The sequence below is a fragment of the Macaca thibetana genome, chromosome 1 (genome assembly GCF_024542745.1).
Source record: "Macaca thibetana thibetana isolate TM-01 chromosome 1, ASM2454274v1, whole genome shotgun sequence".
Classification (NCBI taxonomy): Eukaryota; Metazoa; Chordata; class Mammalia; order Primates; family Cercopithecidae; genus Macaca; species Macaca thibetana.
In genome coordinates this window covers 155,302,072-155,327,262 of record NC_065578.1, presented here as the reverse complement: position 1 = coordinate 155,327,262, position 25,191 = coordinate 155,302,072, and the positions used below count along the sequence as shown (strand labels likewise).

Genomic DNA, 25,191 nt, shown 5'->3' with positions numbered 1-25,191 from the left:
GATGCTGAATTCGATTTTGCACTTACTCATTTGAGGACTGGAATCAGGGCCTCCTGAGAGCAAAAATCTGTTTTACTTGTTTGTATTTGCAACACCTAGGCTGGAGCTTTGAGTGTGGTGGGTGGATCAAAAACTGTTTAATTGGTAGGTAGTACAACAGACCCCAAAGATGTCTAACCTATAGGTATTTAATACTATTGTAGCCTATCTCGGTGGGAAGTGAATAAAACAATATAACTTAGGGTTTTAACACCACCACTTAGGGTCTTCCCACCACCACATCCTGGGGATTAGAACATGGGTTCTTCCATCAACAGCCTGAAATAGCACTGCAGCTGCAGTGAGGGGGTGCAACACATGTACTGGCAAGTGTTGCCAGCAAATGCTACTTCCGCCCCCCACTCTCAGCCCACTGGGCAGGGCAGCCATCTGGGGGAAGACTGTGGCAGGGGGTTGGGCTTAGAAATGGCTTCCTAGGTGGCTGATTTGCCATGATTTACTGCAAGCCACTGGCTTTAAAAGAGTTGTACTGCAGGTAGTTCATAGTCATGCACCTCCTGTGCAAAAAGCCTGATCAAGGGGCCACAGCCTGCCTTCCTGAAAATCCTACAAGCTTGATCCCCTATCAAGTCAAATCTGGCTGATCTCTGAATAGCTTTACAAAACTGGCTCACTGGGCCCAGTGCGGTGGCTCACACTTGTAATCCCAGCACTTTGGGAGGCTGGGGCGGGTAGATCACGGGGTCAGGATTCAAGACCAGCCTGGCCAACATTGTGAAACTCCGTCTCTACTAAAAATACAAAAATTAGCTGGGCATGGAGGCGCATGCCTGTAATCCCAGCTACTCGGAAGGCTGAGGCAGGAGAACTGCCTGAACCTGGGAGGCGGAGGTTGCAGTGAGCAGAGATCACGCCATTGCATTCCAACCTAGGTGACAGGGTGAGATTCCGTCTAAAACAAAGAAACAAACAAAAACAGAAACAAAAAAAACTGGCTCACCTTGTTTTCAAGTGTTGACATAAACTAACAGTCAAAAGTGTCACTCAATCTTTTATAAAAACAAGTGAAATCAGTCTGTGCCCCTCCAAGGAACCATGTGACAGTATGTTCAGTTGAGCACAAGTTCCTTGCAGGAACAGTTGCTGGCAGAAGGGCTGTGTCTACAGCCCATGGGGAACCAAGGACAATTTTCCCATTCAGTAGGGAGCATCCCTCAGCCTTGATCTTCAACATTTCTTCTCTTCCCTAATCTGTTCTCTCATTTCATTTCTTGGCTCACAGAATTTCATTCTTGCCTTAATGGGTTTCATTTTTAATGTCTGTCTGGCTGTAACCTACTTTGAATTCTTTATGAAGTAGGCAAGATCTGCATAGCAAATTAATTTTTCAGGACCCACTTCTTATCGTCACAGAATTATGAATGGGAAATAATAGATGAAAAACACAGACATGATCAACTGAACATAGTATTTATTAAGGTCAGGATGCATGAATAGACTCTTCTCAACAGAAAGATAATTCAACAGCAATCAATTTATAGAATTTAGTGCAGTACTACATTTCAGCAAAATGCAACTGAGAACATCAGATAAACTATAGTAATTTGTTTTTTAAAATCCATTAAACTATCTCTTACCTCTGCAATAACATATCATACATGCAGTTAAAGAAGTTAGTAGGGAAAAACATGATCTTCCTTCCCCATTCTCTGCCCATCCATCTTCCAGGAAACCACAGGCTGCTGCCGCCCAGACTTGGCATGAGACTTCGAGGCTGCTGCTTTTCCCCCTACATCATAACCGATTTCAAATGGTGCTAGACAAAAACAGACTCTGAACACCAGGAGAAATCGGTCAGCCTGTGTAAGAGATGGGCCAGTGGTGCTCCCAGGGTCTGCACCTCGACAGTCCAGGTGGGAAGTCTGATTTCGGGTGCCCCGCAACTGACGCTGAATACTCCAGGGCATCCTCTAAGAGCAGACTGACGGTGCTGATGTGGACAAAATGGTCCTCCAGGTGTACTGCCCTCTCCCCTGCCCCATGACAACCGATACCCAATACATTGTTATCCAACAGAGTATGACAACTGCCACACTCAAAGGCCCTACCAACACATTCATGCTGGTAACGGCTGCTAGGAGTCAACAGAAATAGCATCACAACCTCTGCCCCTGCTCAAGCCACTGTGTTTATTTTAAACACAACCCCCTTCCCTACTGTCACTTCTCCCAAAACCCAACAAACTCAAGAGTGTATTTTGCTCTTCAAGTTCTTCTCTGGACTTCTCGAACAGACTCAAGTGGCAGGAGGAGAGGAGCCAGTCCCATGAGCAGCAGTTCCTCTGCAGTCCACCCTTGGCTGTGCTGCAATTCTTACTCCTAAAACACTGATTTCAAATGGTGCTAGATACAAAGATGGAAAAATCTAAGCCACCATGTGAAACCAGCTTCCAGAAGAAGAGGATCTCAATGAAGAAAGAAGGGAGATTCAATCGGAAGACCCAGCCTCTGCCCTGAGGAGAAATGTCTTCTTGCAGTTCTACTTGTGATATGACACAGTGCTCCATGGGAAAGGCACAAAGGAAGTTACACAGTGCTGCGCAAAGCAACACGAAAGTCACAGCTGATGCTTCAAATAGATGAGAGCAACACAAAACTCATTAATTCTAGGTTAATTCTATTTAACTTCATACCAGTCACCATAAGTTATTATATATGATGAAATAAAATAGCCAAAATTATCATTAAAATACATTAATATTTACATGCATACTGCCCTGCATTTGTATAGTATTTCACAGTATACAAAGTGTTTCCAGATATAGTCTCTTACTTCATCAGGACACAAGCACCTTATCTGCCTGTGGAGTGAAGCTCCAGCTGCTACACAAAGGTGAGTTTCCACCTGGGCCAGGGCAACTCTTCTATGTGTCTTATTTGAGAAGAGCATGCTTTCCTCCTTCCCACCTCTTATGTAAGTATCAGAACATTCAAATATGACCCCGTTAATCTGCAATCTTATTTAACCTCTGATGTGACTTAAACTGGTACCCTATAATTGTATTAAGCAGATAATCCTCTAACATAAGAATTGAGTTTTATTTTCAAACTCTGCTTGAAAATAAGATTTGCACACTGTATTCCAAATTAGATTTCCCATCTCCTTACGGCATCATCTTTTTTGGTTGTCTGAAGCTAAGAAAATACGTGTATTTCCTCTGATACCATAACCAAGAGAAAAGAGACAGGGTAGAAACTTGTGTATTTTAGGTTCCCTACCAATTATTCCGGCCTCCAGATACAGGCTTATAATTTTTATGGTTCCTGGCACTAACAGTATGTGTTGCTAGAAGGAGAAGTAAGAAATAGAATTTGAACATCAAAAGTTGTGATATTTAATTCTCACAACAGTCGTATGGGGCAGATATTATTCCAATTTTTGCAGAAGAAATTCATCTTTAATGAGGCTAAATAACTTGTCTGCAGTCACACAACCAATAAATGCAGATCCCAGGTCTAACTCCAAAGACTGCGTTTCCGCCCTTGTACCCACTGCAGCCTGCTCCATAACTTGACTATCATCTCATTTTGTTCTTGAACTTCATTAAGAACAAAACAGGGTGGGTGGGGCAGGAAATTCCTAGGTGATACTTCTGCACTGATTGGGATCATACTGACTACATAACACGTTATACTTAGGTGGAGACAGGAGCACGATCTGGGTTCTGCGAAGGCTGGGTGGTCTGGGGCAGCTTGCTTTGTTCTCCTGCTCCTCTAGCTCCTCTGCCGTCTTTCCCCAGCATGGCTGTGGCTGTGGGAAAGACGCCAAAGATGAACCTGCAACAAGCGATTCTGTCACCAGCGCTAGGCTCTACGGCCCCTGGTGGGACTTGCCAGCCTCAGTCACAGGTGGGAGAGCCGGGGCAGATATACACAAGGGCTCTCACTGATGACAACTGCAGCCAACACCTGGGGCTTGTTAACCAGGTAACAGCCTGGTTGTAAGGTCAGGAGTGAGTGTTTAAGGACAGTTATTACTGGGAGTCCAAATCCTGTAAAATGAGGGGATTTGATGAGATTCTCACTTTTCCGCTTTTTATTTTAGCCACTCTTCCTTATCAACTTCTAGTTACCAGTATCCACAAACCCCCTCCTATAAGCCCTCACACAGGTGTTCCGCGGTGATCAGAAAGCACCTCCCTCCGTCGCAAGGCCCTGCTTAAGCTGTTGTCTCTTCTGGAATACTCTCCTTCACCCTCCCTTAGCTACCACCCCTCAGCCCCGCCCTCACCCCCCACCACTCCAGGGAACTTCAGCCATCCTCCCCTCAGCTCAGGAAAGCCTCCCTGAGTCTAGCCCGGCTTGCTAGAAGGTTAAGTGGTCCTCGCCAGCCTCAAGTTCTTTCCTTCAGTAGCCACTTATCTCACTTGGTCATCAGTGTGATTATTTAACGTCTCTCCTGCTACCCGTAAGGGACCATTCGGAGTCCAGCAGAGGGGCTGTGCATAGCAGGGGGCCACTGCCACTGAGGGAATTAACAGAAGCCAGAGTCTGGGTCCCCACTCCTGGATTCTAAAATTTAACTCTTAACTCTCTGGAAGAAGAGATAAGAAGCCATTAACAATGCATCACTTTAATTAAACACTCTAAAAGAAGTGGAGAAAAAATCACGTTAGTATTGAAATCCTTTGCCTTTCCAATTCCACTGGTTAAAAGGGGTCCTTCAGGTCTCAGCCCTCCCAACAGAACCAGTTTTCTCCTCTCAGAGTTAGCTGAGCAATGACTCTTCGCTGAAACAAGCTGGTGGCTGTTCCCTACTAGGAAGCAGCCAGTTAGTCTGACAAGGGCTGGAAGGGGCTTGCTCTCCTTGGTACCATGCCTGAAGGCCACCTAGACCTGTAAGAAGGCAGCCCGTGAAAACCCCGGCCTGCTGCCATCCAAGGAGGGTGACGGGTTTTACCCAGCTCAGCCTAATGACTCCAAACAAACTGGCCGAGGGTGAAAGGGCTGGCATGGCTGTCTGGGGAGGAAAACCACCCACCCAGAAGGGTGGGTATGTCAGTCTTGTGAGTGCTGCCATGCAGGGAAAAGGTGTGGGAGCTATACTCCAGCCTGGTCCATTTCTGTCCCCACATTCTACCTGGAGGTTTCTCCACCTCACACCAGGGCATTCATCTGCCTGGGCACACAGAGAATCAGAACACAATGGTTTTAATACCTGCTTGGCCCCAACTCTGAGAATAGGGACCTGCCACTTGCCCTGAATGGGCCTCAGTGTCTTCACATGTAAAGAGAGGAGGCTGAGGTAGGCTGCTCAGAGGGCTCAGGCAGGAAACCTGAGACAGAGAAGTGGTAACAGCAGGCAGCAGAAATACAGTGTCCTGGAGAGGCCGTACTTTGTCTAAATGCATGCAAAATCAGATACATTAAAATAACCCTAGCCAGGTGTGATGGCACACACCTGTAGTCCCAGCTACTCAGGAGGCTGAGGCATGAGAACTGCTTGAGCCTGGCAGGCAGAGGTTGCAGCAAGCTGATACTGTGCCACTGTACTCCAGCCTGGGCTACAGAGTGAAACCCTGTCTCAAACCAAAACCAAAACCAAAACCAAAACCTGTGCAGGTCAAACACATCTGAGGGTTAAATACAATCTATAGGCTGTTGGTTAAAAACAGTTTGGAGATGCAAAGACAGCTTCTGCTTCATTCTGTAAATGATGCTTTGTCTTTAAAGCCTAGCATGGTACCTAAAAAATAACACTGGAGGAAAACGGGAAGGTGAAGGAATTCTCGTTTCTGAAATCTACAAGCAAACCCACTGAACAAACAGACACTGGCCCCCAGTTGCCTAACCCTGCTTGCTTGTGCTGCGCTACCACACTGTGTGCAAATCCAGAACGTGGGAAGGTTCTGCCAAGGCAGCGCTGGGTGCTGAGTCACAGCTACTTACGTGACTGATGTGTGTTCCAGCCAGATGGGGGGAGCCGGAAGCCAAGCCCAGATGGCCATCTTCTTTCCTCTGGGAATGCTGATTTCAGGGCTCCTGGCAGTAAGGAAGAGCTCATCTTGGTGAGAGAGGGGCCTGGGGAAGGCTCTTTTGTAAAAGGGGAATGTCTTGCCCTCAAGAGACAGTCCCAGGCCATTGCATGTATAAACTGAAAGGGCAGCCCAGCTTCCTGTCATTCTAGGCAGCAGCCTGGACATTCTGTCTTTAGCTGCCGGGGTGGGGGCTGTGAATCAGAGGGAAGGGTGATAAAAGGAAGGGTATACACATGAGGGGCCAAGGGTGGGCAGGAGGGAGCATGGAGTTACTGGCTGGCCCAAAGTCCCCAGAAACCTCCATTAGGCTCTTCCTTTTTGGCAGGGTGGCCTTCAAAGGAGGACTCAGAACCCAGGGACCACTGCATTTCCCAGGCCCTGAGCCCCAGTGTGGGAATCACATCCTCCAAACCCACAGTGCCCCTCAAACTGCTACTCAGGTAACAACGCAAGAAGTAACAGCCTTCCAAGCCTATGTGGACCCAGTATCAGTTTTTTTGGTTTCCCCTAGGTCAGAGGTATGGAGGTCTATGCTCCTAGGCAGCTGCACTCCTAAAAGTTCAGTTTTCCGTCCATCCCTTAACACTACTGACAAAAAGCCTAGACTCAGTCCAGGTACAGGGCCCCTGGGTCGGGATTGCTGGCTGGATAGGAGGATGCACCAAGGTTACCCTGCCCCTGGGATAAGCTGGGGGGACAGCAAAAGACAGTGGAGGGCAAAGGGAAGGAGGAGGAGTGGAATGAAGACTGGGGCTCGGGTGTCTCCACATCCCCCCAGTAAAAGGGCTCAGCTCTGGCACAGAAGGATAGGCATGGCCCTGAACTGCTTTCAAGGAAGCTAGTGCTTTCCGCGAGAGGAAAAATGAGCATACCAATGGTCTATTACACAAACACAATGCCCACCACAGAGTTCACGGGTCCAAACCAATGCAGATCCAAAGGCAAACCACCAACGCTGCTCCCTGGTCATTCCTAAATCATCTGCTTGACTCAGTGAAGATGGACTCAAAAGTGAAACCACAGTCTCAGGTGAAATCTAACTCTGGAGGTAGGGAAGGAGACGCCCCAAAGCCCAGCTTCCGCACCTCCCCAAGGCAGAGCTGGTGACCTCCTCCTTCAGCCACCAAGAAGAAGTAACTAACAGACGCAGTATCCTACCAGGCACCACATTCACAAGACGGCATGGCTGCTCTCGCTGGGAGAAGCACGTTCCTGTTCCCAAGAGCTCCTCCAGAGGCATGCCCCAGCCTCTGCAGCACAGCCTCTGCTCCTCCCTGGAGGGAGAGCACAGCATCTCAAAGGAGAGAGCATTTCAACAAGTCAAACACCTTCCCCAGAGCAGAGCACAGCCCGAGGGGGGGCACCAGGAAGCCCAGGATGCTTCCTGAACTAACCTCTGACTGGCAGTTCTCCCCAGTACCTGGGCACACACCTGGTCCACACACATGGACTGGGCACACCCTGTGACATGACGTGGTTCCACTTCCCTAATAGAAGGGAAGGAGGCTGGGCCAGACAGAGGGTAGGTTGGAGTCCAAAGCCAACTGCGAGCCCACTTTCTCTCCTTCTCCTTTGGCTGGCCCAGCTGGTAGCTGCACCTATGGTGCTATTCCAGCCTCATTCTGCTATCAGGACCTCTGTCTGCCAGGCTCAAGAATAGTGAGTAGCAGAAGGGAGGAGGAGGAAAGAGGAGAAAGGAGGGAGGAGAGAGGAGGAAGGAGGGTAAGAGGGAGGGAGGGGCTCGGGAGAAGAGGTGGAGGAGGAAGTTTCACAGTCTAGTGCATTCCCATCAGATCAGAGAGAGGGGAACATGTGCAACTTCCCTTTTCAAGCGTTTCTCTGCCCCCCCTTTTGTTTCGGTTCCTTCCCCTCTGGCCTGGGGATGGTGCGGCTAGTGGGCTATGCAGGGGCAGGCGCCCAGGTACCCAGCCAACTGGGCTCTCGCCCGGCTCCATCTCAGGCCTGGCACGCTCCCTCGGGCCGTTACCCGGCATGCCCTTCTCCTTGTCAGGGAGGCCGCGCCCTCTTGTTTTCAAAGTTTTATAACAGTATTGTTTGTTGTCCAGCAGATTAAATTCTTTGGAGGCTGGGGAGTGGGGGGAGGGTGAGTGACAGAGAGGAGGGAAAAGAGAGAAGGAGAGAAAATACAAATCACTTCTATTAGGCCCAAAAGATTAAATGAGTTCGCTTAACACGAAGTCCACCTGTCTTGAGAGAGGCTAGTGGCCAGGAGCCTGTATTCCCTTCTTCTCTGTCTGGGCTTGTCATCTCTGGCCTCCTAGCAGGGTACGTACAGTCTCAAACTTCCAACACCACTCCTCGGGTCAAGGTGAAAAGCACTACCAGCTAATAAGATTGGAAGATGCATGTGTGAGCACCACCCACCAAGCAGGACACATGATGTGGGGTCGAGCAGGTCCCTGCAAGGACACCCTTGACTCTCATCTCAGGCATCCGGCCGAAACAGTACAGGGCTACGGGGGAAGGGCGTCTCCAGGCAGCTGCCGGAGCCCTTGTCTCAGAGATGGCTGGTGCCTGCTGTAAGCCAGTGGTTTGTTTACATTTGAAATCAAAGTCACACATTCATGGATGCCAATGACACTGGAAGAACTGTACCCCAAGGAAATAACACAACTGCATGCATAAATAAATATTCATGTAGACCTAAGGAATAAGAAAGAGTGGGAAATAGGAACGAAAAGAGACAAAAAGTCAATATATAATAAGCATGATTTTATAGACAGGGCTCATTTCACCATCCTCAGCCTTTCAGGACTTTTGATGCTAAATCTGTAGGTGGTGATGACACAAAAGAATATATGATTTTCCACATTTAATACAACTCTCATTTAGCCACTAACTGATTTATTTCAGACTCTGGGTTACCTCTAAATAGTAGGCCCATTTGAACACATCCCTGTGTCTTTAGTATAACATGCAACGTGGCTCCCAGAGTTGTGGGCCTGCCCTGGGATGTTCCTCTCCCACCTCCTACCTTCTTCCCAGCAAACTATGTCTGGCCCTGTGTCCTCTACATGGCCCTCCTCCCTCCCCATCATAGGATTAGAGCAGCTCAGGGCTCTTTCCTGGAAAAGATGAGGGACAACATGCCTTTCTCTTTTTTTATATGCAAGTAACACCAGTTCCTTAAGATCAGTGCCAGAAGTTCTCTCTGCAAAGAGAAACAAGGTCAAAGTTCCAGGCTGGATGCCTACACTGGTGTACCCTGCCCATGTATCCCCTCAATTCCATCCAGCTTGGGCCTGTCTTGAAGGCAGATGGGAAAGATGGAGAGAAATGCCTGCTCTAGATCCTGGCACCCAGACTTCATGCTGTTCCAGGGACCATCTCAAAGTGCCACAGACTCTGGACTGGGAGGATCCTGTGGAGGACACCCAGTCTCCTACCTCAAATAAAGAAGCTTCATCTTTCCTCAGGAACCCTCAGCAGAAGTGATGCACAGTTCTCTCGAAGTCTAGCCCAAATCACTCTCCTTGCTGAAATTCTGCCCATTCTCTTTTCCATCCTTCAAGTGAACAGAATGAACTGGGTCCAACATGGGTCCAACATGACAAATCTTCACACATGAAGCTACAGAAGGCTTTATCCACTAAAACAATTCCGCTGTGGATTCCCCATCACAGGGTTTCTGTATGAGCCAAGGATGTATTCCGGAAATACAAAAGGACGGACATTCAGAGACACATATGCATGCTGCCCTGTCCAGCCTCAATCACCCTAAAGGAATATCCCCAGAAAAAATCTAAACCATCGTGGCTAAATCAGCTGTAAATAAAGATAAACCATTATTTCCCCCTTCATACAAATTCCAGGTCTATTTAAACAAAGGTCACTCAGAGGGCTAACTGGCCAAGAAGTCCTGCTGTCCAATACTCTGCCTTAGCAGCCCTTATAAAGACTGGGGGGTTATGCTCTGCCTTTAAGGAAAACTGACACCCATGAGTTCTCTTACCCACCTTTCTCTCTGTGGGTAAGCCCTACTTTTTCAAGTCAATCATGAAGGAGACACTCAGAGCTGAAGCCAGTCTTTGTAGTCCCTTACTTTACATTGTACATTAGCCAAGGCTTCCAGCAGCCGCTGTACATTAGCCAGCAAACAGGTAGCATACACACAACATGCATGCTGGACAAGGCTCAGGGCATCTCTTACAAATGTGTTGAAAAAATCTCAAAGACCCCACACTGGGCCTCATCTCTAAGTGAGCTGCACTCAGCAGATGCATGCCTGTGTGCATAGGCATGAGGTGCCATACAGATGTGTCACAGTGGTTTGATGCATCACATATTCCAGAAGCTTCCAAATACAGGAAATCTCTCCAAGAACACATGGTGAGGGGCTGGCTTCCCAGCCAAGAAGTGCAAGCCAGTTCTCACAAGAGCTCCAAGAAGTCTGAAGAATCAGAGAGTTGGAGGACCTGGACATGCTGAGGTTTCATTTCCCATTCAACATACAGAAAAGGAATCTCTAGGCCCTCTAAGGCCTTCAGAAATTAAGGAAACTGCCAAAGACTCCACTCCCCTACTCCTGTCGCTGACCCACTAGTCAGAACCCCAAGAAAATGACAGCTGAAGTCAGAGGACCTGAATGGGAGACCCGCGAGAAGCAGCTACAAGCAGTTAAATCTTGGCAGGATGGACTCTCTGGCTGAGTTTTACCAACGACAAGGATAAGACCACCTACCCTCTCAGGGCTGTGTGAGGACCAAATGAGCCAGCAAGTGTGAAAAGAACTATGAGCTGACACGATGGTTATTACTCAACTCCTCTCTTGCCTGAGTCCTAGCCCAGATCGCTGTTTGCTATTCCATACTGGCAGTGGGGTGGCACTCAGCTATTATTAATCCCAGGTAAACATCCCACAAAGCGGCAAGCAGATAGTGTCTTGGAGAAATGTAGCTATTTTAAAACTCTACATTCTGCTTAGCAGATTGCATGATGTGCCCCCTCAGCCCCAGGGGCTCCTACCCACACAGCCTTGCAGAAGTGGTGTATGTCTGGGAGAAACACTGCCGTGGAGAAGCTAGGCCAGAGTCCCAGCCACTCCTAGCCCCAGTCTGGCTGGGCCTGGGACTTTTGGCTTCCCTGCATGTGTTTTATTTTGCTATCTTTTTAAGCGTGACTCAAGACTAAAAAGCCAAAATGGAACCAGTGGCTCCGAGATATTTTTAAAATTTTTTTCATTGTTTTTTTTTTTAAATTAAATTTAATTTTTTAGTCGAGGGCCTCAAAACACACATGAAAAGAGAAGGCTAAATATAAAGGAAAACTTCCTGAAAGCAAGGGGCACAGACTCTCCCTCAACCCACAGCTGCATTCTCTCTCCAGGGTTTAGGGCCAGACAGGATGGAGCATCTCTCCTAGAGCAGGAGAGCAAGCCCCCCAGCAGCTCCCACATAACCCCATCTCCAACAAGCCTCCCAGGAGAAGCCCGTAGCCATGTCCCCTGCCACCCGGTGGATCCTCATCAACACCTTCGCGAAACCTCCAGCCCTCTGCTTCCACTTCTGGGAGGTTCTTTAAGATCTACCTCCTCCCACCCACCACCCTAATTCTAACCGTACCTCTTCAGCTGCTTTGAGACAGGTCATCAAGATCTCTCCCCTTCTCTTGTGGAAACCTGGGCCTAGTTTTCCTCATCTTGAATTACTGGCTAAGGAAGATCTCCATGAACATTCAGGGAGGCCCCAGGATAAAGCTGGAACCTCCAAAGAGATTCTGATTCCATCCCCTCATTTCACAGATAATGAAACTGGAGGTGAAAGGACGAAAGTGAGTGAGTTTTTACCAACAAGAGCTAGGACCAGAATCAAGGTCTGCTGACTCCTCAACACAGAGCAATACAAACCCCACTTTCCTGACCCTCCTCCTCCCTGAGCACCCCCAACTACACTACCTCATCCCTGTGCAACTTCAGACCTCTGGCAGCAGATGGCAGTGTGTGCAGTCTGATGGGTCAGCTGTCCACGATCAGCCAAGGAGCGAAGAATCACATGGCCTGACTCGCAGGTCCGCTGTCTCTTCCACCAAGTAAACAAGTCCCGAGCCCTGGAGCTACATGCGCTGAACACATGACACATGCCTGCCCTGTCCCCAGCACCACCAACCTGCCTCTGCCTCTCAAGACACAGAGCTCAACCAAGCATCTGGCACAGGTCACTTCTCTATGCCTGGTGCCCATCCCTTCCCTATCGCGAGACCATTAACTCTGGGAACAGCTTGTCCTGGCAGGACAGGCTGAGTTCAGAACTAGCCCCCTGCAGGAACATTTGACCAGTGGCTCGGCAAAGATCTAACCTGCATGTTTCCCTGTGTTGCATGGCAAGTATGGGGCACAGTGGCCAGCCCGAGAAAAGTCAGCTGATGCCTAGGAGGGCATGAGGCGGAAAGCCAACGGCAACCGTGGCAGACAGGAGAGAACCGGTCTGCTGGAGACCAAAGGCTTGACATCTACCCCACCTTGATCCCTGACTCATGACAAGTTCCTGTAAGCTATGGGGACCTTAGATGGATTTCCCTAGGAAAAAAGAGGGGGTTAGTTTGTGCCGGTCCTAACTCCCTGAAGGAAAGCTCAATTGATGTGGCTGCAGGTGGCTGAGCTCCTAAGTCTCTAGATTCCTCTGACCATCATCTGGATTCTCCTCCTTATGTGTGTGGGGGTCCCCCTTTTCATCCCCACACAATCTCCATAGATGTCTATCCTGTACATTTTTGAATTCTTTTTAAAAATCATTATTAGCGGTGTCTCTCCACACTAGAATGTATGCCCCAGGAAAGCGGAAACTTGACTTTGTTGAGTTCTGCATCTCCAGCGCCTGGCACGGCCCCTGGCATATAGCAGAGGCTCCATACACAGCAGCAGACGCCATGTACTGGCCTTACTCAGCTCTGCCTGTCCATGGCTACCAAAGGGCATTTGCGTCTGCCCTGCCTCCCCCAAAAGGAATGTGGCACAACTGTCCCCAGTGACTGGAAAGTTCCTCTGGGTGTCTGCCTTTTCGCTCTAGTTCACATCAGTCCTCTGAGGATCTTAGTTCACAAAAATGTCTGACTTCAGCCCAAAAGAGTAAGGAGAACGTAGAGGCTTTGGAATAAGAAGTGCATGCATTTAAATCTCAATAACCTCACTTACCAAATACATAACCTTGGGTTAAGTCACTTAATCAGTTTCTTTAACTATAAAAGGGAAGTGACCCCTATGTCATATGGTTGTTCTGAGGATGAAATCAGATAAGGAGAGGAGGGTCCTTAAAAAAGGTCAGTTTCCCTTGGACCAAAAACTCTGATGCCCATCTCATAACTTCATGCCTCATTACAGACCCTGATTGGGGCACTATCCTGACTTCAGTATCAGACACTCAGATGCAAATCCTTCACAGGAGATGTACACATCCATCCTGGGCCACGATAGGCAGCCCTCGCTGAGCACTGGACTTGTCCTCCCACACCCTCCTGGACTTGCTCCTGTGATTTAACCACACATACCACCTTCCCACGTGGCTCTATCTGCCTCCATATCCCCAATCCATCCCCACAGGCTTGACACTATGGCACCGGGCTCTGCACAGGCCATGGGGCCCTGGAGGTGTTCTCTGGCTTTATCAGTTCACGAGCAGTTCTTGGGGAAGGAGCCAGCAAGAAAGCAAACTCAGTCCATGCTTTCCTCACAGTCACTCCAAGTCTCAGAAAAGCAAAGCAAAATGAAGGCCTCCCACAGACAGCCAGCTGGTAGGAAACGGTGGTATCTCTTACATATCTCAGAGGGAGGTAACATGCCCAAAAAAGTGACCAGCACAAGGTACAGATCCTCTCTAAAGCTGTAGCTGCAGCCTTAGGGACACTCGAGCCGGGGGACAGAGCCAAGATATGCATTAAACAATTCACAGAGCTGACCGGACCAGGATTCAATGGAATAGAGAAGGTGCTGACCAATCAGGGCCCCTGGCAGGGCCTCTCCCTCACAACTCCCAGCCAAGCCATACCACCTCGGCTCCAGAGCCACCAGCTCTGTTAACTTCTGCTGGATCCCGGATGGAAAGGCCCCATGCTGCCTCCTGGCTCCCAGACCTCAGAAATTCAAAGGTCAAGAAAAAAGTGCCAGATATGTCGGCCCCTCTCTCAGGGGATACCAACTGTTCTGCTATCCTCATTGGCAACACATAATGCCCCATGTCATGTGTGTAGAACCCAGGCTGGTGAGCAAGGAGGAAAAGAACCAGATGAGGGACAAAAATAGGAAAATCAGCAGGGAAGCACCAATCCCAATTCTGGAAACATCAGAGGCCACAGAGATAACTGCATGACCAGGAGCAAAACCAACCTCCCCTTTACTTCCCACCCTGGTTTTCCCAATCTAACCAAGGACAGGGCTATTTGTGGGAGTGGGGGTCACGAAGGGCTATGCCCAGGGACGCACTGCACATGTGAGGGCTGAGACTCCCAAGCACAGCCAGCAGCCAGGGCTGGCCAGACTCTAGCCAATACTTCTTGAGGGACTTGGCTCTCTCCTTTCAGTCTCCCCAGCTGCACCCAAGTCAATATCTCTCCACTCCAACACCCCCTGCCATCCCTCACTGCAGTACTGCTGGAGGGCTGAGAACTGTCAGGGTCCTTGAAGGAAGAGACACCAGATTCTTCCCAACAGCCCTGGATCCCTCAGGCTGCTCACAGCCAACCTAGAGACTCATCTCAAATGGACAGAGGAGAATAAAAAATAACAGGAAGCAGAATTGGCTAGTCTTCCCTGGATAGCAACGGGAACAGCTTAAGAAGACGAACCCCCCATCCCCACCGAAACATATGAGCAGAGAGAGGCGACCACTGTGTGGCCAGAGGTAGGATCCCATAGGTACCTCCGAAGATCACCCAGCATAATTCCTTTTATCTTTAGAGCCCAGACCAATCTACTGTTGGCTAATTTCAACTGGCTTTACTGGCCAAGAATGCTGTAGTCATCTACTCGATAGGAGAGAGACTTCCAAGTGATGTGCGGGCACCAAGAGTCTGCTTTGTGAATTGTATCAATGATGCCACTGACCTCCCCAATTCTGCAGGCCATCATCATTTTTCATTTTTAATCACCACTGCTATTATTATGACCGGCAACAAGTGAGGCAGAAAAAAAGCATTTCTTTGTCAACTTCCTAGAGATGCTTTGCAATGGCTTACTGGACCAGGGTTTTTTTTTTTTTTTTTTTTTAAGGCAAAGGTAATGAAGGCCTAGAGGAAGAAAGTGGCTCATTCAAAGAAACCCCAAAATTAGGGAGAGTCCCAAAGCTCACTGCTCAGCCCAGTCCAAACTCTAGACCACCAACCTAGACTAAGCCCCATCAAGGCAAAATGTATCTAGAGTTAAGACAGGCTATCCACTGAGACTATACAGGGGAGAGAATCCCCAGGCACAAGGAAGGCTCCCAGGATTACAGAGGGGTTAAACCCAGAACCTCTTGCTGGATGCTGGAGCCAAGGAGAGTTTCTATTCAGTTACTGTGGGAGGCCCAAATGCTCTGCCAACTGCCACACCCAGCAACACTACCCAGCTATCTCCCACACGTCCGCACAGCCTGACCACTTCAGCTGCCCATCCTGCCCCCAACCCTGTGCTGGTTACTAACCCCATTCACAGAAAAGCCAGAAGGAGGAGAATGCAAAAAAGAGAACAATTGTTTGGGAGATTCTGAATGGAAACGTCTGAGGATTCCCCAACGGAATAAGAAAATGGTGTTCATGGGAAGGAAGGAGAATGGGGAAGGCTGGAGGGAGCAGCCCACACTGGACTTACCTGGGAGGTAGAGAGTGGTTAAATTCTATTTCCTTGCTGCATCCAGTTTCCAGTAAGCAGCCTGGTGATGATTCACTGACAAGACTGGAGTCATGTGACATCAGTCAGCACTTGTGGTCACAAAACCACAAAAATTGGTGGCTCAACAGCACCTATGAGAGGAAAGAGGGGAATATCCAACCCACCCTGCCCTGAACCAGCCAGCACAACATGCTCACCCACCACCAAAACTCCTCCAGAGGACAGCTGAGCCCTCTCTGCCCAACTGGAGCCAGATCTCCAGAAACCCCAAACAGGGGTAAGGATGAAGAGTAGACACAGATCCAGGATGCCAATCACTGTGTTTGCCCTCATATATCCTAAAGAAAATCAAAGGGAGGAGGAAGTGGTAGAGGAAGGCAGGGAATGCAAGAGGTCCGAAAGAAGGAAGAGAGAGGTCAAAAGACATCCTTGGGCAAAGCATGGCAAACAGGAAACCAGGAAGAGAAAGCGGAGGCTGGTCTTTGATGTAGAGCACAACTGTACCTTCAGCCATGTCACATGCCCCTAGCTTCTCTCCCTCTAAGCTCAATATTCATTGGAGAGCTATCAGCCCCTCCTGGCCCTCATCCCACATCAGCACCTTCATCTAGCATGACCTTTCAATCTATCAGCATCTGAAACACAGGAGGAAAGTAAGCAGCTCTGAACCAGACAGACAGACACAGATACACACATACATACACACACACATATACACACACACACACACACACACACACACACACACACACACACACACACACACACCCCTTCCCAGAATAAAAGGCCCTTGGAGATGGCTCATGCTCTCTAGGTTCTGGTTCTCTGATAGAAGTGCTCCACTCCCACAGGGGAGGGCAGACATGTCTGATAAGAATTGCTTAGCACAATGCTATATATAGTCTAGGTTCCTACCACCCTGGAGATGTGGAGCTAGAACTTGGCAGAGAACCATGCTAGGTGCTGGCAAGGACCATCCTCCCGCTGCCAGCCAATGGGGAGCCTCATTTCCCGGCTGGGGGCCGTGAGGGCACACAGGGTCCTTCCAGGCAGCCCATTAACACTCCGCACTGAGGGATACAGGCGGTTGGCTCTGTTTTAGGGAAAATCAACTGCTCCCAAATGTGAGGGGGATGTGTGGGGGCTGAACAGCAAATTCTAGCTTCTCTGCAGCTATCCAGTAGCATGAGAAAATCAATCTAGTCCTCTCTTCTGGAGGACTAAGGGCGGGGTGTGTGGGAGAAGAATGGAGAAGGCATAGCAGGTGGCTGGGCTCAATAAACATCTATCCATTTCTGATGTTCGAAGAAATAAAGGAATGTAAAAGAATGCAGATGAATACTTACTGCAGAGAGCGGGGCTGCCAGGCATCTCCTTTTTTTGTTCCAAATACATGCAAGTGAGCCACTCTATCCGGCAGTATGATGGCTGTCTCCGGCACACTGGCACCATCCTCAGCTGAGCCTGAGTCGCCAAGAGGTTGTCACCCACTCACAGAGCAAGCTGCGCTCTCCTGAGTCCTCTGTGAGGAAGAAGAGAAAGGAAGACAGGTGGGCTCAGCTCAGAGAGCCAACCAGGCAATGAATTGAGCAGATTCCAACCAGAGTCCCATCTGGGGTTAGTATGTGGCTCTGGGTTCATGACCCTCAGTTGCTGTCCACCAGCCAATGAAAGAAGCAAGACAATGTTGGGCAAAATGACATGGGACCTATGTCCTGGGGAAAGGCCAGTGACAGCGGATACAGGGTCTGATGAAGGAGGACCTGTTTACCACCTCTTTCAGAAAACGAACCTGAGAGACCACAGAGCTGCCCGAAGCCCGAAATCCAGGCTCTTATCATATACACAGGTTGGAACAAAGAAAATGAGACAGGAAAGGTTCCAACGTCCATATACATAAACAATCTTTTTAGGGTAAGCTGCTCTCTACTCAGGTGCAAAACATGACATGAAAGGGCTGTGTCTGCCTTTGCACTCTGAGTGGGGATGGCTAGTTCCCATTCCCTGCCCGGCTTAACTCTCTCATGTGACCTCTGTCACATCTCCCTGCCCCGCTCTGGCTCCCAAGGCCCAGGAGCCACTCCTACCAGAGATCCCAAATGAGTCACCCTGGGAGGTCCTTGGAGAGAAGAGGAGGTGCTCAGTGGCAAATGTCACTGCTAGCATCATCCCTGGGAAAGCATGAGACTGAAAAATAGTACCCAGCGAAAGGAGGGAGGGGACGCGGGCCAGGCTGTCCCTCATCCTCATACACAATTGTTTGCCCCTCTGCCCCATGCTCCCACTGCGGTGGTAGAGGAGAGAAAGGGGAGGACGGCTGGGCCGGCATTCAGTGGCAGTAGAGGTGCATCTTCGCTCTCCGGCGCAAGAAGGCGGGGCGGGGCGGGGCGCGGGGATCACGCGCCTATAGCGCAAGGTTGCGGTATCAAGAAAAGCCTAGAACCCACAGCCGCCATGATGACGCAAACAAAATTAAAAGGGTCAAGAACTCAAGGCCCACTGTTTCACCTAAGAAGAAAACGAAGAAGATGAAGCGGAGAAGGGAAGCTCTGATTTGGGTCAATATGGAAAGGGGAGGCTGACGGAGGCTGCCCAAGAGCCGGCCTTTAGCTTAGTGATGGCGACGCAGAGCCGCCATCTTGAAACGCCGCCCGGCAGAGGACTCTGAAGACGCCACAGCCCCACCACAGCCACTTCTCCCGGGGTATAGGTGCGCCCGCATTCACTGATGTCGGCCTGGCCCACCCCCACCCCAAGAAGCGAATAGCCCTTCATTCAAGACAATGACCACCAAGGCCATCACAAACAGAACTACGGTGAAAAATCCCAGAGGACTTTCTGGGCCCTAGGACGATGTCTGTCATCTGGGACTAGTGGGAAGAACTCAAAAAGTGACCCTATTTGCCAAGCTCATCTAATAACACACACAGCTATTATTTTCTTTTCAGACTCTAAAATACAAGGGTTCCCAGAGCCCTGCTGAGTTACCTGGTGTCGCCCCCATCCTGAATGCCCGGGCAGTGGCCGCCTTCTCTGTCCAGCCCTGAAAATGACCCCAGGCTAAAGATCAGCTCAGAGCCCCGAGCTGTTTTTGCAGCTTTCATGTTGACAGAACATCCTGGCCACTCTGCTGAGAGCTCCATCTCCCGGCTCCCGATACACTGAGTCATCTTCCAAAGAGGAAAAAAACAACAAAGCAGCCGTCACCAGGGTCCCCATTGCCGTCGACTGACGACTCACTGGCTGTCGTCACTTTCTGCTCCGCGGCCCCCGAATCGGTAACGAGGGGCTTCAGGGTGCCCAGCTCCCCTCCCATGGGACGCAGCAGCATCAGGAAGCAGGCAGCCACTGCTGAGATTCAGAAAGAAGGGAAACTAACTGGCATCAAAAGACTCCCGGGAAAGCTCACTGACCCTCCCTCTGCTGTCGCCAGCCCCCACCACTCCATGCCACAGCATGTTCCTGATGCAGAAGTAAAGGGGTATTTATGCTAGGTGGGGGACAGTACCTCCTTGCAGGCTTGAGGTGCGCAATGCCTAGGTTACCTCCTCCGCGCCCCTGCTGTGACACTACTTAGGGCACAGGAGCTCCTGTCTCCCCCATTTCTTCTCTAGCCCTCTGCTACACTCCCATTTCAAGTCCCTGATAAAACACTGGGCAGGGATGGGAACCTATCTGCTGCCAATGTATTAGACATTTCTGTATAACAGTTGTAGTAGCTCCATCTCACTGAACCAGGACATGAAAACTTAAGAGAAATCATATGACTTGTCTAAAGTCACTCAGCTAAGAAGCAGCAGGATCACAATGAAAACCTAGGTCTGTCAAAGTCCAGTGTCTCTGCTCCCTGCTCCCTAATTCTGGAGCTTATTCTGGCTTTGAAGATGCTATATCCCACTCCACCTCTCCCTCCTCTTGCACGAGGAAGGCAACCAGGATAACTGAGTCAGTTAATCCATCAATTTCAGCTACAAGAAAAAAGCCATCATCTTGAGTGAACCTGACCTCAAAGGAAGAGGAGAAAGTTAATGACAGTGTCAAGGAACAGCTAAGGGACCCAGACCATGGACACAAGACTGACCAAACTCCCTCAGAGCATTAGGGACTTACAAAATTCCTTAAATAGGCACATTTTGGGGATCTACTTCATCACAGGCATCTTGTAAACACCAAGAATTCAGAGAGGAAAAATGTAAAGGCTTTGGAAGACCAGGGTTCTAGTCATGACCAGACCACTTAGTAGCCATGGGATGCTCCTCACAGGGCTATGGAAAGAAATAAATGAAGTAACTGCAGGGAAAGTGTCTAACATGGTATCGGTCAAACAGAAGGCACCAAATAGGTATTTGTTTTCCTTCTCCTTTCTCTAGACTCCCTCCTGGAGCTCCCAATCCGATAGGTGACATAAGACTTATACACAAAGAATAACAACACAACAAAAGTACCATAAAAAGGGACAGACTATCTTGAAGTTTGGCCGAAGGGGCAAGGGTGGTTATGAGAACTGCTTCTTGCAAAGGAAATCAGGAGAGGTCCATGGAGAAAGTGAGACTCCCACAGGTGGATGCAGAGGAGAGGAGGCATGGAAAACATCACTGTTGAAAACAGGAAAAGCAAGAAAAGGAAGTTGCCTGGTTTTGTTGGAACCTGTGGTCCACCAAGAGAAACTGAGAGAAGTAAGGCTGTACAGGAAAACCTAAGGCCAGTTACGGGTAGCATTGAGCATCACGCTAAAGGGAAGGAATTTTACTCTGGGAATGATGAGAAACCATTTTAAGTTTCTGAGCAAGAAAGACAAGATGGCCGCTGCACGCAGAAGGGCCTGGAGAGAGGGGGAATGGGCAGCGGGGAGCCTCACAAGAGGACTACAGCTGGAACCATGGCACTGGCAGGGGTCATGAAGGAGAAACAGAAGACAAACAGTAAGCAGACAGGACCATCCGAACAGATCCTCAACGCTGCCATGTACCTCACTTCCCTGTCCCCACAGGGAGGCTGCTGGAGACAGAGCCTATTTGGGGAACACAAACCACGGGTCTGACACGTCTGAGATGAGCTGCTGAGCCTCTGCCTCCACTCTCATTCAGACACTCGGCTTTTCCGAACTACTCCAAGCATCAGGCTGATGAGGACATGGGAAACCCACACTCTAGCAAAGCCAGGCCCAGGTGGTGAACCCCTACCCAGATGCCTTCCACCTGAATCCCCACCCAGGACTGTGTCCAAGGGTGGGACTGGGCGGATCTGCCCCTGGAGCCACCTTCACTGCGGCAGCCACCACTGTGCCCGCCTCTGCTGTGCTTTTGCCCCCCCTCCCCTCCTCCGTCATAGCCCCCGCCCCCCCGCCCACTCTGCGGAACTGGCACAGCAGGACAGAAAAACCAACGCCACCATGTCGGAGACCAGCAGAAATGGCTCCAAAATGGCAGCTCATCTGAGGAGTCCAGAAAGATCATAAACCCACCCAGGAAAAGGAGGGGAAGCCAGTGACAAGGGGAGTAAACTGTCAAAACTACCTCCCAACCAAGGCCCCCACAATCATCACGTCTTTTCCTTCAGAAACATCCTCTCAAAAATCAGACGGGACATGAGTGAAAGAAGGGTGCCACTCCCTCCACCAGAGAGGCCCTAGGGGTCATAGGTGGTATGGGGCACTCAGAAGGATGTTCTGTAGCCTCTTCCCCAAGATGAGGCTAGAAAACCACCACTTTTGTCCTGAAGCTTAGCTCCTGCCAGTAACTAGACAAGAGTTAGCCCTCCCAGGGATTGGAGACCTTCACTGCTCCCCAGTCAGACCCTCCCCAGCTCTATGGGCCCTGGGGAGCAAGAAGGTAGGGTTGCAAGGAAGGGCCGAGAAGGCGCGTGCCATGCCCTCAGTTATGTAATAAGAAGGGCGGTGCTCGTCCTAGGCCAGAGACCCAGGGCGCACTGCGCTTCCAGATGCGCAGTCACGGGTGGGGGCCACTGCGCATGGCGCAGGTCTTGGTAAACCCCCTCCCCACAAATGTGAGACCTGCGACAAAGACAGGTTAGAGAGCCGGGACCCTGATTTTTCGAGGCCTCCCTCCCCCAACCAAAGGCGAACAGCCTGCTGCCCTAGTTTTATTCTGATTCTCCTCATTCCCTAGACTGACAAACCTTTCTAACCCGGGGCCTCCAAACCTCCCGTCTCCCGCTGACTTTTCTGGAAATCCCACCAAATACGCAGTTTCCAAGCAGTTTCCTGGGGTCAGTCCCCCATCCTCACCTTTCCAAGCACCACGTAGTAGTAGCTTCCAGAAGGCAGATCTTTCCCATACTGGGCTCAGCTCACAACTGGCTCTTAAGGGCCTCTGGACAGCCCCGGACGTCAATGCAAATCTGTTGTCCCCAGGGAGTAGCCCAGAGTCAGCAGGAAGCCCAGGGTGGTGGCAGTATCAGCAGCAGCAGCTCTGCCCTACCTTGCCCATGCGTTTCCAGGGGAGCCAAGAATTATTTTGCCGCAACACCGAGGTGTGGCTGATTGGAAAATTCCCTTTTCCAACACCAAACTACAGAATAAATATTTTTTTCCAATTTGGTCAACCCTCTGCATACCCATCTCCCTAGGATTCTTCCCTCTAAATAAAAAGTTTTGGGAGCCCCGAGCTCTTCCTCCTTATAGTGCGTGAAATTTTAAAAGGCATAGGAAGAGGCTTCAACTGGGCAGTCAAAAGCAGGCATAGACACAGGAGCCTACGCACACCCCTAAAGAGATTTTAGAAAGCTGCTGGGCTTCTCCCCGCTCCCCTTTAAGCAAGTGAAATGCAAATTCAGATTTGATACCCTGCCCTGAGCCAATCAAAAAAAGCTTTTCACCTGCCATTGGCCCACCCACCAATCAGAGGAAGTGTCTGGAGGGAGAGCCCTCCCCTGGCCAATGGAAGGCCAGCTCAGTCACTTAGTTAATGATGCAGCAGTACAGGGAAGGCCATCACATGTGAACTGGAAGGGAGCCAACATGGAGACACAGAGAGCGCAAGGTAAACAACTTTCCAACGCCAAAAGGATGACATTTAATCTCTAAATGCTAGCTTCCCTTCTCAGCTCATCCTTAACCCCTCTCAGCTGGCCACAGAGACCCCAGGAGTCTCACTACCTGTCCCCATAGAGCTCCTAACCAGATGCAACAGTGACTGCGTCACCATTCCCCACTTTTCCCAACTACGCAGTGACAAACCTACCAGCTTTACCCCACTTCTCCCAGCCCACACCCCACCCTGGCCACTCGGCTCCCCACCAGCCTCAGATTCCCAGGGCCAGACCTTCCAATAAGACAACCCCTGGGAAAAAACTGTCCCTCTGTCTTCCTTTTGGCACTTCTCACTCCCCTACCTTCCACACAAGACCTGCACGGACAGACAGATGGACGCTGACACCCAAACAACTTGGAGAACCAGTCTGTCTGTCCACTAGAAGGAAATAGGGTAAAGGCTGGGAGGTCAGGTGGGAAGCAGGGGATGGTTCACTCCTCTCTCCTCTACCCTGGTCAGGCTTGAGCAGCTGACACTAGGGAAAAGAAATTAAAGTGGGAAGAAACCCTCCCTCAGAGAAATAAATAGCAAAAATCGAGAAAGAAGGTGAGAAAGACAGAGCACCCACATACACAGAGACAGCGCCCCTGATCCCAGCAAATACATACGTGGGGGAAGAAGGGGGTTACGCCATCAAGTCCTGAAGCCCGTCGGACCACCCATCGTCGCCTGCGCAGACCCAAATCTCGGTCCCGCCGTAAGGTGCCGCAGTCCCGAATGTTCCAGAATTTGGTCCCATCAAACCTTCCACTGTCGCCCCGCAACCTCTTGCTCCCACCCCTGCCCCCCACCACCACCCCACCTCCTCCCCGCGGGAACCGCCCGTGCCACCTTGCGTGTCATCTCCTTAGCCTAGGCTACCCAGAGGCCTCTGGCCCCGACAGATCTCTGAACGCTCAGCAAGTGAGCTGGCAGAACCTGGTGCCCGGTGTTGCTATGACTTGTTTCTTGATTTCTCTCTCTCTCTCTGCTGCAGCACGGCTGTTGCTAGCAGACCTATCGACGGAGCTTGCTTGCTCGCTCGCTCTCTCACTCTCTCCCTCTCTCTCTCTCTCTCTGAGCTCTGTGACGCAGATCTAAATTCTCCAGTCTGCTCCTTGTGTTGCAAGAGCAGAACTGCAGCTTTTCCCCTGGAGAGCCGGAGGGCAGTGCCAAGGCTGGTCAAACAAGGCAAAAAAAGTTGGGCCTACACTTTGCTTCCTTGGCCACACTTTTCAGCTCACCCCCTCCCACCCCACCCCTTCTGCACCTCACTGCTCTGGGGCATAGAGGTCCCTGTCCTTGCAGGCTCACTCCTTCCCTGAGGCCTTCCCAGGCATAAGACTAGCTTAACTCTTTGAGTGGCAGCCCCCAGCGCCCAGACAGGGCTGCCCCGTACTAAATGTTGCAAAATCTTTTCTTGAGCCATATGGGCTTCTCCAGCCCTGAGAAAAAATGTTCCTCATCCTGACCACTGTCCCATTAACTCTTTGTGCCACAGACAAGTCCAGGATTACAGTCATAGCTGATTTCTGTTGTTTTTTGCCTTTTTGGCCACAAACCAGGACTTTTTTCTCCCTGGAATTTCTTAAGGACAAAAAGCGTAATTAAAACATTGCCTGCCTACCCCACAAATGAGATCCTTCTATCAGGGCAGGAATTTGAAAAACCAAATTGAACTGCAGCCTGAAGAATCCAGAGTAAAACCAGTCTGGATCTCCATCCTTCCTGGGCTCAAAATTTTAGGGCCTAGGTAGATACGTTCAATTACTTTTCAAAAGGTACTTAGGCCATAAAGTCTCAGAGATTCAGGTTGCTGAGTCATTTGTTCCCAAGAAGATCTGACAACATGAAAAACAGCAAAATAGAGCAATAGCCAAGCCTGGACCTGAAGTGGCCAATGACTGGGTTCTCCTCTCCAGCATGGGTAGTCAAGCAAGATCAGCATCCACTGGATGACCCCCAACCCCTCCAAAATGTTCATGCATGGATGTCCACACTCCTGGAAACTTCCAGGGAAGGGCGGTCCACCAATGCTCTAAAGATCGAGTGGGGTTGTTTTTGGATACTCACAGGTCTCCACTGTGGCAAGCAAAGAGCCCCCAACATTTTCCTGCCCCTCCCCCCAGACCCAAAAATGCTTCCAAGAACAACTGAGATACTAAGCCATTAGACCCTACATACCCAGAGAGACCAAGGGAGTGTCAGGTTCCCACACTGCTACATCCAAATAATGCAGAAAGGTTCCTGACAACCAGTTGTATCATATGAGCCTAGACTTGACCAGAAGTGAGTGATATACT

General features: G+C 50.0%; 1 long non-coding RNA gene across 4 annotated transcripts; it reads right to left on the bottom strand.

Annotated features, from left to right (window-relative positions):
* Window positions 1–1,456: 1,456 nt before the first annotated feature.
* LOC126949183 (uncharacterized) lies at window positions 1,457–23,675 on the bottom strand. Of its 4 annotated transcripts, XR_007723621.1 has the most exons (4): window positions 22,105–23,675; window positions 18,846–19,027; window positions 17,204–17,379; window positions 1,457–15,988 (listed from the first exon to the last, which is right to left on the bottom strand). It is a non-coding gene; the product is annotated as an uncharacterized LOC126949183 (long non-coding RNA). The 4 variants fall into 4 exon arrangements; XR_007723604.1 differs by having other exon boundaries at window positions 17,204–19,027; XR_007723617.1 differs by lacking the exon at window positions 18,846–19,027.
* Between the last annotated feature and the right edge of the window lie 1,516 nt (window positions 23,676–25,191).